The sequence below is a fragment of the Jaculus jaculus genome, chromosome 2 (assembly GCF_020740685.1).
Source record: "Jaculus jaculus isolate mJacJac1 chromosome 2, mJacJac1.mat.Y.cur, whole genome shotgun sequence".
Lineage (NCBI taxonomy): Eukaryota > Metazoa > Chordata > Mammalia > Rodentia > Dipodidae > Jaculus > Jaculus jaculus.
In genome coordinates this window covers 130,718,430-130,733,571 of record NC_059103.1, presented here as the reverse complement: position 1 = coordinate 130,733,571, position 15,142 = coordinate 130,718,430, and the positions used below count along the sequence as shown (strand labels likewise).

Here is a 15,142-nt window from a genome sequence, read left to right as displayed (position 1 = left end):
CCAGATGCATGCGTCACTTTGTGCCTCTGGCTTTACATGGGCACTGGGAAATTGAACCTGGGTCCTTTGGCTTTGCAGACAAGTGCTTTAACTGCTGAGCCATCTCACCAGCCCATTAAGTTTCTTTTGAAATGATATGAAATATAAGACAATCTTTTTCTTCTTAAAGCATTAGCTTTTGAAATTTCACTGAAGAAGAAAGAACATAAACAGTTAATTTAATATGCTTCACGGGAGATCCTTGACATTTACTAGAAACAGGACAGTAGAAAAAGCAGAAATGCATGAGGTGCTCAGTGGTCTGCTGAGATCAAAGTGAAGTGACTGCTGTATGTAAAGGCCTCATAGTCCACAAGCAAAATCAGGACAGGGTGGGATTATGGCTCAGACAGTAAGTTATCATGTGTAAAGAACCTTTACATTTCAAAAAATACTTGAAAATATTTAATTTGAGCTGCTACTCTTGTGCCTTTTTCATATGCATCTTCCTGGGCATGTGATACCAGTTGAAGTGAACAACCTTCCTGTGTACGAGGCAGGTGCTTTACACCCTCAGCATCATGGAATCCTCATGCCAGCCTTGGGAGCTACGATAATGCTCTTTCTGATTTTATAGTTGAGGACAATGATAAACTAAGATACCAAGGATGTATAGATTGTAGGTGACAAGAGTGACATCAAAGCTTATACGCCACACAACTTTAAAACACTAGGCAGTTAGGAAGGGAGCCCAAGCCACTCCCATAGAGACTCAAGAGTAACACAGTATAAGCCAAGGTTTACTATGTACAAAGGAGTGTTAAAATCAGACATTAAATATCAGGTAAGGGCTGGAGAGATGGCGTAGTGGTTAAGCGCTTGCCTGTGAAGCCTGAGGACACTGGTTCGAGGCTCGATTCTCCAGGACCCACGTTAGCCAAATGCACAAGGGGGTGCATGCATCTGGAGTTCGTTTGCAGTGGCTGGAGGCCCTGGCACACCCATTCTCCCCCCCCCCCCGCCATCTGCCTCTTCCTCTCTCTCTCTGTCCATCACTTTCAAATAAATAAATAAAAATAAACAATAAAATTTTTTTTAAAAATCAGGTAACAAGCCGGGCATGGTGGAGCACACCTTTAATCCCAGCACTCAGGAGGCAGAGGTAGGAGGATCGCTGTAAGTTCAGGGCCACCCTGAGAATGCAGAGTGGATTCCAGGTCAGCCTGAGCTAGAGTGAGACCCTACCTTGAAAAAGCAAATCAGGTAACAGGGGCTGGAGGGATAGCTTAATGGTTAAGGTGTTTGCCTGCAAAGAAAAAGGACCCAGGCTTGGTTCCCCAGGACCCACGTTAGCCAGATGCACAATGGGGTGCATGCATCTGGAGTTCGTATGGAGTGGCTTGAGGCCCTGGTGTGCCCATTCTCATTCTGTCTCCCCCCCCCCATCTTTCTCTGTCAAGGAAATAAATAAAAATAAAATGTTTTTTAAAAATCAGGTAACAGAAATCAGATCCCAATATAACACCCATTTACTGAGCATCTATCTGAAGCATACACTGGGATTATGTATAAATTTTCATGAATATTGCAAAAATGCAGTGATTTATCTCCTTACAGATAGAAAATATGATTCCCAAGAGGCCAAGTGGCACCCAAGGCAACATAAAGTATGGAACTAAGCTCTGAACCTAGGTTTCCTAAGATCATATGTCCACTTACCATTTCTAACACCATGTCCAGAGGCATTTTAGAAAAGCTCCACGGGTTTTGTCCCATTTTCAAAGTGAAAACAAACACTGAAGAATCATCCCCTGGCCCTCGTTTTCCATCTCAGACATTGTGGAACCCCAAATGACCTCAGCTTTAGGTACTGTCTAAGCATTACTAAAACTTGACAGAAGTGCTTCATTATATATAAACAACTTAAATGCACATGTTATTTTCTAATGTAATTGAAGGGAAAAACAGACATCTATTTTTCAAGAGACATAGAAATCAAACTTACTTGGGAGAATCTACTTTTTCAGAAAATGGAAGAAAAAAATGTTCCTTGAAAGGAAAGCAAAAAGGAACGTCTATGAGATGGGTACAATTTACAATAGTAAATTAGTACCAGGTATATGTACTTGACTTTAATCTACTTTAGTAATAGAATACTAGCTTCCCAGAAGCTTCCTCAGCACACATTTATGGGGCTATAAATTAATAACTCAGTAAAAAACAAAAAAATTTAACTCTTCCATAAGGAAGAAAAAAGTAAAGACTAAATATAAACGGAAGTACTATATCTTGTTTGAAATGCAGGAGAACTATGTTTTACTATCTGAAAGAGGGTGAAAAAGGTGTGCGGAAATATTATAGTGTTTACTAGACCTACATCTCCTTAAATCTTTTAGAGAAAAGCTGTTTTTGTAAACATTTAACAAAGAACAGATGGCCTGCCTTAATCATGTGGGGGAAGAAAACCTGGAGCTCCCAGCAATATTCCAACAAAGTCTCTCAGGCCCAGCGTCCCATGCCACCCCCACCAGATGCATGGTACAGTCATCTTTAATGCTATTTAATTTTATAGCAGACATTTTCTCATCAATTCCCACTGCCTGGCGGGTAATCAATGCCATTAACATCTGATATTACCATATAGGGCATTCCTAAAACCTCTCAGTTACTAAACCAAATATGAGAAATGTTAGGTACTAAATGTGGTTTTAAATACACCCTGTATGACTTCTACATGACATTTCTATCATAATCCCATATGCCTCTTGGCATAATATGAAATATATAAGCACTGTGTCATTGGCCAGAGAAGCTTCTTTCTGCAGAAGGCAGTGGATCATGGAGAGACTCAAAACTCGCCAAAGTGCTGTCAATCGGTGACTGCTGAGTACTCAGCTCTAAATGAGACATCTCCAGCCCTCCAAGGCTCAGGGAACACACCTGAAGAGAGGGCACAAACACTGTAAGAGTCAGAAGGTAGAAATGAGTACTTTGGGGCACTATCCTCTAGACATGAAGGGACCTCAGCACTGGTGAACTCAGAGTGGTTGTTAGCTGTGGTGACCTGCACATCAACATTTCACCATGGGTGATGCAAGAAAGGGAAGAAGCCATCAAAAGAGAAGAGGAACTAGGTGAAAAGAAGGGCTTCAGTTCAACAGGAATGGGAGGGGGCAAAGAAAGTAATGAGATGGGATTATGATCAAATTACAGTATGTGCATGTATGAAAATTTTCAATCTTTAAAAAAATATTTTAAAAATCATGAACTTTTGGGACTTAAACTGTTGACTAATAATTGAATGCTGAGTAAAAATGACACAAAGTACATTATTCATCAAAAAATCACCATAAGCTGGGCATGGTGATGCACGCCTTTAATCCTAGCACTTGGGGAAGCAGAGGTAGGAGCATTGTGGTGAGTTCGAGGCCACCCTGAAACTACATAGTGAATTCTAGGTTAGCTTGGGCTAGAGAGAGACCCTACCTCATAAAAAATAAAAATCATTATAAGCTAATTGTTTTATACATTACTGTTCATAGCATATAAATTAAAAACATACAAATAAGGTATCTTGCACAAAACTAGAATGGACAGGATAGAAATTTATTCACAGGTGAAATGATATGGGAAAATAAGACAGTGCCTGTCTATACACATCAGACTCCAGCTTTGGTCTTCAACATATTAGATGCTAGAGATATTTAACCATCACATCTCCCTCTTTCAAAACTATCTTGATTAAAAATTGTTCTTCAAAATGCAGTTTGGATTGTACTGATATGGCCTAAAGCAGGACAAATCCACTGTCAAACAGGAATGTGTCTCTGTGTGTATATTCTGTCTCCACACCAGTGGCTATGAAAGATTCTAAAAAACAGCATATAGCTCTAAGAACTCTACTTCTCAACCTTCTAACTAAATCAAGTGTAGTATCTTTTCTTATCAGACTAATAAGACTCAATGAACAAATACAATTTTTATATAAAATACAATGAGGTAGTTCACTGAATTGGTAGTATTTTTATGCTCAATTTAAGTCACTGTTAGGGGTTAAATAGGAATGTTACTGTCATCCTAAGGATGGCTTGTACAATTTGTTACACTATCAACATAGTCAGAAGAAATAGCATGTTAGGCATAATGAGCTCTGAACTATCAAAACAGTTATTTATATTAAGATTTATTTCATATTAAATGTCAAAGTTGAATTTTTTTATATTACTGCTAAAGTCACCTGAGGACTATCTAGTGGGGCAAGAAGGGTACTGGAGACTGAACCCAGTACCTTGCACAGGCTCTACATAAACAGGTGTTCTACATTTCTATTTTACTTTATAGGTCTTGCTAAATTGCCCAAGCTAGCCTTGAACTTGTGATCCTCCTGCCTCAGCCTCCCAAGTAGCTAAGAGTATACTGCCATGCTGGCATCTGAATGCAGAGAGAATCACCACACAACCATACAAACAAAATCGTGAACACTAGCATGAGCCACTTTTGTGGCACCTAACTTACAAGCAAACTTTGTAGTAATAGAGCCAAAATGCTGAATGGTCAATCAAGTGAGTTAAAATTAAAGCTGAAGTTTTAAGGCAGACAGAGAGTCTTGAGCATCTTTATATATTCAAGAGTGGAGCACAGGGTGTTTGTACCCTGTCCTTTTACTCTCCTACTGCTACACTCTGCTCTTCCTTTCTTGCATCTTCTCTGTACCCCACTACTTGGGCTGGTTACTATACTTGCCCTATAGCCCTGGAGTGTTGTTGGGTTCCCAAAGTTGTGGTCTAGCACTCCTGGGAGATAGGAAACTGAGGCCATGCCCTGGTGTTCAAGGATAGGCACCAAAGTACAGGCAGTCCTGAAGCCATCTCAGGAACTGCAGTGAGCTGTTTCTCTTTCAACCATTTAGTGCCTCTTCTCTGAAGATGCCCAATGGGTGTTGCTATTGCTGCATTATACAGGGGAAAATGAAAGCCTTAAAATTAACTTAGCCCAAGTCATGTGGCAAGAGCAATGGAACCAGGATTTTTAACAAAGATGTAGCTACAAAACCCAAGTACTTGACCTAGATTCCTCTGAAAAGCTCTGAAACATGACTGGGCACCCCCAGAGTGGTGAACTTCAGGTAGACAGGTGGCTGTGGAGTTCTCCAACCCTAGGGAGCAGCTTACTATCTTTTCCCCAAATCATAATGGCCTTATTTCTAAGACTGTAACACTGACATATAAGGTAGGATTTATTTGTTTGAACCCCCTTCTGTTTGACAGGAACAAAATTCAATTCTGTGGACAGAGATCAACCTTGACCCAAGGACTGTTCCAAGAAATCAACATTTTTAACTTAATTAATTTGTTTATTTGAGAGAAAGACGAGGTAGATGAGAGAGAGAAAGAATAAGGGCATGCCAGGGCCTCTAGCCACTGCAAACGAGCTCCAGACCCATGTACCACCTTGTGCATCTGGCTTATGGGGGTACTGTGAAATCAAATCTGTGTCATTGGCCAGAGAAACTTCTTTCCTTAGGCTTTGCAGGAAAGTGCCTTAACTGCTAAGCCACCTCTCCAGTCCCCTAAAAAAAAATTTTAAGACAGTATACTTTGTTTGTACTAGTATGGTCAATAGCATTTTTGGGGAGGGAGGTTCAAGGTAGGGTTTCACTCTAGCCCAGGCTGACCGGGAATTCACTATGTAGTCTCAGGGTGGCCTCAAACTCAAGGTGATCCTCCTACCTCTGCCTCCCAAGTGCTGGGATTAAAGGTGTATGCCACCACACCCAACTGTCAATAGCAAATCTGACCTTTAAATTGTTAGAGTGAAGTGTGGAACTTGGTCCCAGAAGAACAAGTTTTCCAAGATTCAGAAATTGAAAATCTAACAAGTTTAGTTTGCAATGCTTAATGATACTACTTTGGCCCTAAAAAAAACTTCTAGAATTCTGCCAAGCATGGTGGCGCATGCCTTTAATTCTAACATTTGGGAGGCAGAAGTAGGAAGACTGCTGTGAGTTCAAGGCCACTGAATAGAGTGAATTCCAGGTCAGCCTGGACTAGAACAAGACCCTACCTCAAAAAAATCAGAAAACAAACAAACAAAAAAACCTTTTAGAATTATAAGATGGTTCTTAAGTGTGGAAGGACTGGTGAGTTCAAGTGATCATAATATGGAAACGGCCAAGGTGAAACACTTCACAGGCTGACGACCAAGAGGAGCAAATCACTGGTTTGGAGTTACTCAAAAGGTCCGATTATTCCAAGCAAGTCTGACTTCATCAGGCATGCTTTTAGAAAAGGGAAGACACTAGGTAAAAACTTTGAAGAAGCTAGTAATCACATGGAGAGAAGAAACCACAGGCATGAACTCAGGCAGCCTCCAGGAGCTAAAAGGTGACTTCAGGTGACAACTAGTAAGCTTCCTGTAATATACAGCAAAGGAAGTGAGTCTGTTAACAACCTGAACAGACCTGAAGTCAAGACTCCAAAAAAGATCTCAGGACTGACGGCTGGCAAGCCCTGAGTAGTGGACCCAGGTGACCCCTGCTCCACTGAAGCCATCAGGAAAAAACTGTAAGTGACTTCAAGTCACAAAGTTTGTGGTAACATATCACATGAAAGTCATTGAAATGAATACTTATTATTTTCACTCTCATCTAAAATCTCTTATATCTAGCATCCCTCTTATGATACATATTTACTTCCACAGACTTCTCTGTGGCTTTGTACACATGCTGCGTTAATGGTATGCCAAAATGTTTCCTTTCCAATTCACATTCCCTGTTTAACAAATGGGGGCAACTAAGGCACTCACAGAGGTCAGAAATCTGTCCTAACTCACAAAAAGCAAGTGATAAGAAGAGGCAGGGCTGAAGACAGGCAGCCTCTTTGCAAAGCCCATATGCTCAACCACTATGCTGACCACCTTCACCACTACCATGTACACAATCCCATTACCTTCTCCAGAGAGAGAAGACCCATGGCAAGGAAAGCCAAAAGTAAGGTTCCACCTGGATAGAGCTGACTGAGATAAAAAGACCCCAATGGCTAACACAGCAAGATAGCCCTTTACAAAGCTGGAGCACACAGCATTGTTAGTGAGTCATCACTTAAAACTAACTCAGGGAGATTATAAAACAAAACTTATTTTCAAGTAAAAAACAATTCTAAGAATTTGTCCAAGAAACAGTAAAGTCTCCTCTACTTAAAGAAAGTTTACTACAGGGCTGGAGAGATGGCTTAGCGGTTAAGGTATTTGCCTGCAAAGGCAAAGGACCTGCGTTCGATTCCCCAGAACCCACATAAGACAGATGCACAAGGTGAAGCATGTGTCTAGAGTTCGTTTGCAGTGTCTGGAGGCTGTGCCCATTCCCCCGCATCCCTCTCTCCCTGTTTCGCTCTCTCAAATAAACTATATATACATATATTTATATATATGTATATGTATATGTGTGTGTATATATATGTATGTGTGTATATATATATACATATATATATATTATATATATGTATAAGTTTACTGCATATTAGAAACAATCAGCTTAACACTTAAAGGAGACTATGTCCCCATGACTTTTTCCAACCAGAATCACATATGAAACAGAAGACACCAAAGTAATTAAGCATTTTATATGTACTGCTGAGGGGTCAAAAGGAGGGAGGTTCATTCACTGACTAATAATACAGTAATAAACAAACAGCAATGTTATGCAACTGAGAAAATTATTATAATTGAATCTACACAGCTGGGCAAGAGAGAAGCCTGGCTGTGTACATTAGCTCATAAATGTAGATTTGTGCTTTAGAACTGGTTTGCTGTGAATCCCTCATATTCAGTTACACAATATCAACAGCAGAATAGAATCACCTAATGAAATGACCCATTAATTATTTGCAATTTTCACAACAGAGAAAGGTGTGCATGAATGGGTAGGCAACTCAACTCTGCTGAGACAGGGACCTGCTAGCACACTGAAGGAAAAGCCCACAACAAGCTAGCTTTTCACATTTTAACACTCAGTTCCCAGTGTGTTCTTGGAGTTTGCTTCACACTTTGAGTTTTCTCCATTGCAGGGCTATTACTTTTGTCAAGTATCTACCAGATGACAAGCAGAAAAAAAGATCTCCAATTACCATGCTTGAATTTAACCAGATGTGTCAAATAGGGTCAGGCAAGGAATCGGGGGTTGCATCACTGAAATCACAATATTAGAATTGGAAATACTATCCTTTTAGGTTCAGTATCCACCATTGTCCCCCAATTAAATGTTTTAATGCAAATAAAAAAAAAATAAGGTTCTTTATGGGACACCGTCAGCTAGATAGTGCTCTTGTTACTGGTGCAATTTCTTCTAAATTAAATGGCTAACTCAGAACAAATCTGTGATCTCTGTCATGTTCCCATCTGCATAAAACCTAACTAACTTCAAACTCAAATGGCTGATTAGCTAACTATAAGGGCAGAGGTACACATGTATCTTCAATAGGCGCACATTTTACATCAATGATATCTATTTTTATGAGATAAAAGTACTAAAGCTTTAATGGTGGCAATTAAAACAGCCAAGAGTTTGAGTAGCTCGATGGCTGAGTCACAGACCTTTTACCTATAATGGGATCCATTATATCTCTGATCTTAGTTTGAAGGAGTGAAGGAGGAACAGATTTTTAAATACGGTTATAAAACAGCAGTACCCTCTGAACCCAGCTGCTGGAGTTTAAACGGCTGTGTGGTGCAGCCTGCCCTTCGCGGCGTCATCCACTCAGCAACCTTCTCTAGGGTTCTTAAATATTTGTGTCTGGGTGAAAATATGTGAACACTGAAAACACCACAAGGATGTTATTATCTTAAGGATTTGTACTTGAGTAACTTGCTTCTATGTTAACTTGTTCATATCAAAACATCAGAGCATTTTAAAAAATATATTATTTCAGGTGACTTCTGATAGACTATTTTTCATGTTCTCATTTCAAATACAAATTTAAGGGGGGTAGGTAAGAATGCACTTTTTCACATTACAATAGAATACTTTAGCAGTATTTATGTGTCCTCAAACAATTTTTTCATGGTATTTTGACATTATCATTTAAAGTTGTTAAAATATGCTCTGTACTTAAAGGTAAAAGTCACCTAATGTATATTCCGATCCTCACTAGTTCTCTAATTTAAAATCTAAAAATTTTCTCTTTTGTGTCTCTAACAGCAAATTTAGGAATGTAAATAGAAATTATGCTGGGAACAGCCTGTCAGGATTTTGTGTCTATGGCCACCATCACATCCCCAAGGACAGCAGGCAAACAGGAAGCAACAGGCAGATAGATTTATGATCCAGATGTCCTCACATCATGGACAGGAGCTAGAGCTCTGCAGCCAATCCACCCAGTTACCTGGGCACCAGACAGACAGAGTCAGACTCCCACTGAGGGATACTTCTCCCAGTGCCGACAGCTCTCTTTAGACATGCACTTAGAGCAAGAATAGTAAAGTGAGCCTTAAGGGTGTAGTGCGAGCTCTGAGTTTTGACCATAGCTCTCATCTCTAAGAGGAGGCAGATGAACCCAAATACATAGCTAATCTAAAACCCTCTGGGAGGAGGGTGGTCTCTGTTTTCAACCCTGCTCCAATGATAATATCCACTCCCATCTGAAGAAAATCAAGGAAGAAAGCATTTGTAAGGCAGAATGAGGGAACTAATTTCAGAGGGAAGTATTGAGAACGTTTCTAACATAAACACAAAAATAAAATTGATTTGAAAACCTAGGAAAGGCTAGATTAAGATATTCAAGAACTAGAAATGAAAATTAAGTCTTAATTTTCTCAGTAAAAAAGGAAAAACTTGGGTGAGAAGGGGAGCATGGGGCATGAGAAAGAATGTGCTCAATGTATATGATATATATAAATATCCTTATGAAACATGATACCATGTTCAACGTATACAATGAAAATTTAAAAAATAGAAAAGGAAAACTTTCAGAACACTCAGTTATACACAATCTCTTTCGGTAGGTACCTAAAATCTATGCAGTTCTCATACAGTTAAGTAACTTAAGGCTCCGCTTAATATAATATGCCATAAGTGATTTTATTAAACATTGCACTATGTCTAGAATATGAATGCCCAGGGAGACAAAATCCATCCCCGATTTGAACTGCAAAGCCCTATAACAAATGAAACTTGGAGAGCGGAAGAGAAAGGGAAGGAAGAGAGACCCTGCCACCCCGGAAGCTGTTCAGTGTGAGCTCTGACATCCCAAGTGTGGCAGTCAGGTTCGCATTGCTGCCAAAAATCACCTGACCAAGAGCAGCTTTTGGGGAAAAAGGAGTTTACTTTGGCTTGCAGACTTGAGGGGAAGCTCCATCATGGCATGAGCAGAGGGTGGACATCACCCCCTGGCCAACATAAGATGGGTAATAGCAACAGGAGAGTGTGCCAAACACTGGCAAGGGGAAAGTGGCTATAACACCCATAAACCCGTCCCCAACAATACACTGCCTCCAAGAGGCGTTAATTCCTAAATCTGCATTATCTGGGAACCTAGCATTCAGAACACCTAAGTTTATGGGGACACCTGAACCAAACCACCACAACAGGTAAGCGTCACAAGCAAAGGTTCAGTGGGGAAAGGTCTTGTGAGGCCTGGCCAGGGGAGTGGTACTGAGTTCAGGGACATGAGGACACGGAAGCCTCCAGGAGCCCAATTCCTCCCATAGCCAGCGAGCCAGGGGCCAGCAGTGCTGATAGGAACCAGCAGATGCCCAAGCGCTGGAAGCCATAAGGAGAACTACGGTGCTCTTGGCTGCCCTTCCCAGATGACCAGCACTGGTACCCCTGCAGCAGCAGCACTTCACAGCAGTCAGTTAGAAGCATTCTGGCTCAGGAAATAATTTAGATAGCTATCTCCCCAAACTATCTACCAACCTACTTTTTAATGTGCCTCCTGCCGGCCAGTTCTTCCCACCTGCTCATCCTTCTACCCACCCATACACTATGTCAGATATTTACAGAGCTTCTCTTGACACATATTCCTCCCACTCTCATCTTGCTTCTCTGTTCCCCTTTAGAGAAGAGTCCTTGAAAGAGCAGCAGTATTCACTGCCTTCACTTCCACTCCTCCAGTGCCTTTGAATCTGCTCTACCACATTAATATTCCTCAGCGCGGCTTCCTCCAAGGTGACCCCACCCCCACTGCTCTCCTAGCTGTTCACTTCACCTGACCTGCTAGCTGCAGTGACACAGCTGCTCATTCCTGCTGCTTCATGCATCTTCCTGGTGACCCTTCCACTCCCCCTGAACTTCCTGCCTGGCTTCTGGCCGTTCCCACCTATCGCTCCATCTGTGCAGGGCGACAAGCCTGCCACTTTGCCTCTCCTTTCTCCTCCTGCTTCTGGATAGGCTCTCTCAACGCAGCACTCTGCACACCACCACCATGCCAGTGTTTCCCAAAGCCCTCCCTGTAGCCAGACAACTCCCTGAGCTCCGGGCTTCTCCATTCAACTATCTACGCCACACACCACTTGGACATGGCAACAGGCAGCACAATCATGAAGCGCACTAAGCAGACTTCTCCCCCATCCCACCTCTGCAGGTTACTACTCCACCAGCAGCAGAAGCCATAAAGATGGCATCTTTTGGACCTTGCCTTAGTGTTCTAACCCACCTCCAATCCATCCATCAGTAACATTCAGCACAGAGGACACCCTTCTAATGGCCTCTCCTACTGCCCCAGGAGACCTGCCTGGACAATGCAACTGACCTTGAGTCTGGCCTTGCCTTCCACCCCAGTCTATCTGCTATACAATGTGAGAGATTAAAGCCATCATCAGATCATGCCATGTCTCCCTTAAAGACCTCCAATACTTCCCCATCTCATTCAAAGGAAAAACTAGTCTTCACCAAGGTCCTTGGGAGTATGGACTTCTACCACATCCCTTGCCATATTTCCCAGAATTTTCCCCTTTAGGTCCCTGCTCGAGCCTGAGCTACTTCTTGATTACTGGCAGATACGCCCTTCCACCTCAGAGCTTTCGCACAGAATGTCTCTGCTCTTGGAGTTCTTCACTGAAATATATGGCTACCTCTTATGCCAGACAGGGTGGTACACTGTCTACTCCCAGCATTTTGGAAGTGGAGTTTACCCTTAGCTACATATCGAATTTGAGGCCAGTCTGGGCTACATGACACCCTGTCTCAAAAAGTAAACCATCAGGGGCTGGCTCAGCAGCTAAGGCACTTACCTGAAAAGCCTGACAGCCAGCTTTGATTCCTTAGTACCCATATAAAGCCAGATGCACAAAGTGGTGATTATAACTGGAGTTCAATTACGACAGGTGAGGCCCTGGCACTGGCATGCACACTCTCTTTCTCTCTTTCTACTTGAAAATCAATTTTAAAAATTTAAGTTTTTTTTTTAAGAAAATGAAAATAAATGAGCAAAGTTTTCTCCCTCCCTTCCTTTTTTTCCAGCTTAAGCAGATATACATCAAAGTAAATGTAACAAAATGTTGGCACAGTTCATTTTAGGTGAAAGATTATAGCTATTCACTGCATCATTCGGCTGACTTCCCTATAGATTCTGAGTTTTTAAAAACTCAAAGTGGAAGGAATGCCTTTGCTACAATGTTAACTCCATTGTATCTTGTCACTGAGCAGTCTTCCTTCATGTACACTTTCCTGGCTCCTTCTCTCTTTGCTCTCCCTTAAATTCTGGCAGTATCCAGAAGTCGGTAACATAGCCAAGTGTGGACTTCCTACCTTAGACTCCATGTTTGTTGCTGGCATCACAGGATCAGCATAACAAACTCAGTCACCTTCCTCAACCCAGACAAGAATCCTGCTCCCTTCTCACATACCTGGCAACATCCAATGATGTGCTACCTACTTCCCCACAAAAACCTCCCGGTAGCCCTGTCTCTTCCACTGCTTTCTCCAGTCCAGGCCTGGATGAAATGTCTACTTCCCTGAACTCATCTTCAAAGAACCCTCTGCATCTTCACAGAGACAGCAATCCTGGTGTGAACTGCCTCTGTTTACGCACAATCCTCCAAGGACTCCTGGCAGCCACACTTACAATCAAAACCTTCAGTGCAGGGGAAGGGGGGGCCTCTGCCCTGTGACACTCACCTCATGCCTCTCTGTCCCCCACTGTGCCCTGCCATATACCCACAAATACAGTCACTCAAAAAATACTTTGTTCTTTCCAAATTTACAGCTTATATACAGATCATTCCTCCTTCCTGAACACACCTAACCACCCACCACCATTCAGTTCTTACTCAATCCTCAACACCAACATGGCCTTCAACATGGCCTTTTCCTGGGGCCTTCCCTGATCTCTGCAGACACAAGCAAATCTCTCACAGGACCAAGGAGTTCTCATCACCGCCTGACTACTGAGTAGCAGACCCACTGGGGCTGTTTCTGTGAGCCACTGAAGAACAACAGACAGCAGCAGCAGAGTGGATAGTCTTCCATGCACATGCGGGGTGCAGGCGGGCGGGCGGGCATGTGTTTCATTCCCAGCATCTACAGCAGGGTCTGACACATCCTGTAAGCTTAGTGCTGGGGGTGGAATATCAAAGCCTCACCATGCATTCAAATGTAGGCATGGATGTCATGTCTCTACCTTGTTCTGGTCTCAGCAGTTGCTCTCATGCTCTTGGCTCTCTTGGAAAGGGCACACTTAAAACAGCTGCACCCCATGGTGCCCAGCACAGTGCCTTAAACCTTTGGTTGAGCAAATATATGTAAATTAAGGCAACTTTAGCACTGGTCCAAGGCCATAGCCTCACATTTGCTGTAATCTGAAAGCACTGGGTTCTTCACTGTGTCTGCATACATTTCTTTATCACCCCTTTTATTTGGCTCCAGTGTCACCTTTCTTCCTGGCCCTGAAGTAATTAAATTGTTTATCTACTCCTACACAAGTCTGAATTTCTCTTTTTGTTTGGTTGATACTATATCATTGTGTGATAACTAATTTTAGTTATAGGAGAAAAGTTATCCATACACTTCTACAGCCTTGCAAAAAAGGGTGGCATGTTATGCGGACAGGAGGGAAGGAAGGAGGGGCACTCCCATCTCTGAGTGTCCTGTGTGAAAGAATGAACAGGGAACAGCAGCAATAACATGGACTCATTTCATCAGTAGCATGATCTCTCCTCCCACTCCTGAAGAGACACTGCAGTACAGAAGTGCCGACTGAAAAGAAACCTAGAAAAAGCTCCTGGGGGCAGGAGAGACGGGCAAGCAGTTAAGGCACCCAACCAGCAAAAAGCCCAAGGATCTAGGTTTAACTCCCCAGGACCACATAAAGGCAGATGCACAAGGTGGGGCATGTGTCTGGAGTTCATTTGCAATGGCTAGTGGTGCACCCATTTTCTCTCTTCCTCTACTGCCCCCACCAAATAAATAAATAAGTTCTTTAAAAAGTATTTAAAAAGAAAAAACTCTCGGAATTTTATCTCCCAAAATAAAAAGTTACAGACTAGCTGAACCACAATGAACATGCTCTTATTAGCTTTAAAAATGGTATATGAAGCCAGGCATGGTGGCACACGCCTTTAATCCAGCACTTGGGAGGCACAGGTAGGTAGGAAGATTGTCATGAGTTCAAGGACACCCTTAGACTACATAGTTAGTTCCAAGTCAGCCTGGACCAGAGTGAGACCCTACCTAGAAAAAATAAATAAATAGATGTATGATTAATTTTATTGTATAAAACTTTTAAATTTTAAATGTAAGGGGCCCTGAGTATAGCTCAGTGGCAGAGCATGTGCCATGCATGCATGAAGTCCTGGGTTCTATCCCATGAAATGTATGTACAAACGCACAAATTCTATGCTCATGAACTGGATAATATTTGATCACTGCCTCAGACAGATGAGCTATGTGTGAGAATGAAGAGCAAGCCCATAGGCTTGTTTTCCCTCTGATTATCTCTGGGTGGGAGTGGGGTAAACATGGACTTTTCCCTGAAGCCCAACAGCTGTGTGCTGAAGGCAGAGCCAGGGCAGGACTGCATGGAGGGACAGCCCAGGGCTCCATGCTGAGTTTACTCAGCTTCAATTCCTGTTCCCACACCTCAAGACCACAAAATTCTCAGAGGCTAAGCTCCATATTCATGAAATCCACCATCATGCCTAAATCTTAAGCTCCAAAATGAAATCAGCTTAC

At 42.2% G+C, this 15,142-nt stretch overlaps 1 protein-coding gene across 3 annotated transcripts in view; it reads right to left on the bottom strand.

Annotated features, from left to right (window-relative positions):
• The window catches only part of Chd7 (chromodomain helicase DNA binding protein 7), a 202,830-nt gene that overhangs the window by 95,952 nt on the left and 91,736 nt on the right, over positions 1-15,142 (bottom strand). The gene's annotated exons all lie outside the window — the stretch shown is intronic.